The sequence below is a fragment of the Pan troglodytes genome, chromosome 4, assembly GCF_028858775.2.
Source record: "Pan troglodytes isolate AG18354 chromosome 4, NHGRI_mPanTro3-v2.0_pri, whole genome shotgun sequence".
Classification (NCBI taxonomy): Eukaryota; Metazoa; Chordata; class Mammalia; order Primates; family Hominidae; genus Pan; species Pan troglodytes.
Window position 1 is genome coordinate 155,865,394 of NC_072402.2, and position 4,371 is coordinate 155,869,764.

The window sequence follows — 4,371 nt, forward strand, 5'->3', positions numbered from 1 at the left end:
AGCCCTTGATACTGTGCCTGGCATGTAGTAAGTGCTGTGTAGCATTTGTTACTGCTATTATTATTTGTTTGAATAGCTCTTTCAATTCCCCAAAGTTTTTTCACACCTCTTATTTAAAACTTCAAGCTTCATGGAACATCTCTGCAGGAAGTCCATCTCATTTAATGTTAAAGAAGTGGAGGCACAGAGAAGTAAGGTGACTTGACTGAGGTGACACAGGAATCCAGGGTCAAATCAGATCTTCTGACTCCTGAAGCTGCTCCCTCCTGGGATCAGGAGTTCCATCTGAGAGTAAATCCAGGGACTTCCTCATCTCCGGGCACAGCCTATACTCAAAGTTCACACAACAGGCTTTGCTCCTCCCTGCATATGTTGATTCCTTGAAGACTTGTGGCAAAATCTTATTCCTTCTTTAAGGTTCAAATATTATGGACTCTGTAAAGAAACTTCTCTTGATCCCCAGGTTGAACTAATCCTTCCTTCCTTGTACTTTGAACAAGTATCTGATTTGGCACTTATTACATAGCTAAATTGGAACTGACCATGAACTCTGTGAAGAACAATATATTTGTACTCCAACCTGTTCAGAGTAGGTGCACCCTAATTGTCTGTTGAATTAATAATACCAATAATACCACGAGTAACTATTATCTTGTTTAACTCTTACAAATATGAGAAAGGTACTGTTATTCTCCCTACTTTTCTGATGGGAATACTGAGGTTTAGAGGAGTTAAGTAACTTGTCTGAGGTCACACAGCTAGAAAGCAGTGGGACTGAGATTTGAACCTAGATATGATCATCTCTAGAGCTGAGTTCTTAACCAGTTCTCCCATTCTTCCATAGCCATTCACATGGAGATTTTTCCTCCAGGTGATAAACACCTACCTCAAATGTTCCCTAGAAGCTGGTCTAGGTGAAACTGCCAAGACGGATGAGTAGAAGGGAGTTGGAGATTTCAAGCTGAGTTGGAGCAGAAGAACCTGAACCCATGTCTTTGCCTCTATATGGAGTTAAGAGGCAAATGTATTCAACTTTTCAAAGTATCTATCTCTTCCTGAACAACCCCATGAGTCAGACACATACAAGTGTTGTGGCATGTTGGACAGCCTCTGAGAAATGGTACTTCTTTTCTTGTAGCTGACCTTTTCTGGGGCCTGTGAGCCAGCTGACCTTTGCATATCCCCTCACCTGCAATGGCTAAGGGATAACTCTTTAGTAACCACTCTTTGCCTGTCACTTGCATCAAGTAAATGGAAGTTGCCAAGGTTCAGCCGTGATCCAGAGCCTGAGTCTCACTAGCTAACATTAGGGTGAAAAGTGCGTATGGAGAAATACCAGTAAGAACTTCAGTGGGACTGAAACTATGGATCATATGTAATGGGGAGTTGGGCCTTCTGGGTCATAATGGTGCAAAGAAGAGGCCTTTTCTGAAAGCCCTTGGAGCAGGTCACATATATATTCAGACATCCAGAACATCAGCATGTCCCTTAACCTAGTTTTCTCATTTAAGTTCAAGAAAGAAACCTGATTCCTGCTCAAGGCTCTTATTGCAAAATCTTAGAACTGGAAGGGACTTCGGAGATGACCTAACCCGACAAATATATAATATTCATCTTTCTACTGTCCAATCCTGTGCCCATAGCAATGGCAGCCATTGCTAATGGATGACAGTGTTCTCTCTGGAAAGGCCTAAATGCAGCCTCAGAACCCTTTAGTGCCTAGTGATCCAAGCAACAGTGGAGTTGACCACCGACTCCAACCAGGACCTTCAACGTTTAGCTTCGCTCTCTTCACATGCTTCCTTCTTGGGTCTGTAGGATGAGGGACTTGGGGAATCTTGCATGGGCAATACAAGAATTTCTGTCTTGATTTGATGTTACCAGGAGCAACTGGAGATCTTGGGAAAAAGCAAATAGGTCAGGAGATATGAAGTTAGGGTCTAGTCTTGGTATTGCCACAAAGGGGCTGAGGGATCATAGGCAAGACACAAGCTCTCTGGACCTCAGTTTTCCTCATCTGTAAAATGAAGGGCTTGAGAGGACTACACAATGGCCCTAGGCCTTCTTTCAGAAGTGTGGCCTTGGGATGTTTTTGGTATGTTGAGATATATAGTGCTGATAGATGTTCCCTGCTCCTGAGAGGCAGGGTCTATGTTGTGCACATGCCCTACTCCAGCAAGGGCAAGCATGGGACCATCCCGCTGCCCCTCCATACTCCCATGCCTGTAGCAGACATTGACAGTCATTCACAGCACTCTTTCCTGCCCCATATGGATTTGATCTTAGAATCCTTCTCACTCTCTTTGGCAAGGGGTCTGAGCAGCCACCACCAACTTATCAGAGTTTGCAAGAGAAAGGAAAACCATCTGCCATCTGTTATGGGCTGAATTGTGTTCTTCCAGAATTTGATGTTGATGTCATAAACCCCCACTATCTCAGAATGCGGGCATATTTGGAGATAGGGTCTTTACAGAAGGAAAGACGAAACCGTGATAGAAAAAGGAAAGAGAAAGAAAGATTGCCACTTAACTCCAGATGGAGCCTAAGCCATCCTCTAGACTGCTTTGGGAAATTCTATTTTGTTTTGCTTTGGAAAAAATCACCTGAAGGCTGGGCGCGGTGGCTCATGCCTGTAATCCCAGCACTTTGGGAGGCTGAGGCGGGTGGATCACAAGGTCAGGAGATCGAGACCATCCTGGCTAACACGGTGAAACCCCATCTGTACTAAAAAAAATACAAAAAACTTAGCCATGTGTGTGGCGGGTGCCTGTAGTCCCAGCTACTTGGGAGGCTGAGGCAGGAGAATGGCGTGAACCTGGGAGGCGGAGCTTGCGGTGAGCCGAGATGGTGCCACTGCACTTCAGCCTGGGCGACAAAGCGAGACTCCGTCTCAAAAAAAAAAAAAAAAAAAAAGTCACCTTAAGTCCCAAGCATCAGACGCAGACTGTTGGCTCACCTAGAACGTTCTAGCTTTTTCTAGGAACTAACGCCACAGATGGAAACAAAATCAGGCACTGGAGAAATAGGGGTGATTGGAAGACACTTAAATCTTCAACAAGGCTAAAGGGTTAAATCACATTTTTTCAGGCCTGTTGGGGTTTGACTGGCTGAGACTTAAAAAGAGAAGCTGGGAACCAGGGAGCCTGCAGCTGGGAAAGTTTTTCTTCTCGCCTCTCAGCTAAGGGTCTGGCATTTCACCTGCTAGATGGCGCTGTCCTCTAAGGAAAGGCACGAGCTCAGCTTGAATGGGGGCTCAGTCAAGGAAACAGGGAACAACTAAAGTTGAAAAGAATTGATGGGCGGGAGTAGAGGGGATGGAGGCAGCCCTTTCCCCAGCAGCAACATCTCCTTCTGTGGTAGTGGCTCTTGTTCTCTTTATAGCTTTTATTTTGCAGTGTGGGAGTTTTGTATACTTCATCTGAAAAGTTACAGGGCCTTTGCTCTGAAGGAAAGTGAATAAGAAAATGAGCATGTGTGTGTGTGTGCGCACGTGTGTGTTTTGTGTATTATTGTCAGGAGGCAGGGATGGTCACGGAGGTCCCACCCCAAGGCTGCAACCTACAAATGACACGTCTCAGCCCTGGTCTTTGGCCTTGACTTACACCAGATCAGTGGGAAAAAGAAACAGTAAGTCCTTTCTCTATCCTGCCTGTAGAACCAGATGCCTGGGACTCTTGGTGGCTTTGCTCTGAAGCCTTCTAGCTCAGCTCCATTTAGGGGCAAACGGCATGTAGGCACTGAGACCTCCGTTTCCGTGCAATTTTATTGTTAGACTGACAGGCTGGCTCCTGGTCTGCATGTGAAATCAGGGACACAGCCTGCAACTACTCCCACTCTATCAGCAGCCAGAAAGAAGGAAAACAAAGATAAGGGGAGGGGTGATGGGGGGATGGAAACCAGGAGGGGACCCATGAGGGAGGGGAGGGAGGAGCAGAGAGAGGAGACAAGGGACAAAGAACAGAGGTGAAAGATGAAGGGTGTGGGGAAGGGAGAGTGGGGCAAGGATGACCAGGTGTCCAGAAAGGAAGAAAAGGGCAATGGGGAGAGGCCATTGGGAAGCAGAGAGGCCGGCAGGCTGGCAGAAGTGGGAAGAAGACACAAGTGAAGGGAGGGGAGGTAGGCTTCCTTAAGCAAACAGGAAGACAGGAGGAAGGGAAGTCTAGTAATTAGGGAAAAGCTGACCAAAACCCAGAAAGGAGAAGACTACTACAGTAAGGAAGCTGCAGAAAAGCCAGGCAGGAGTTAGAGACAAGGAAGCTTTGAGGCAGGAGGCTCTGGAAACAAGGGAGGCAGAGAGCAGAGCTGAGCTAAGAAAGGAAAAAATCCAGGAGAGGGAACCAGGAAAACAACACAAATGAGAGTGAAGGAACA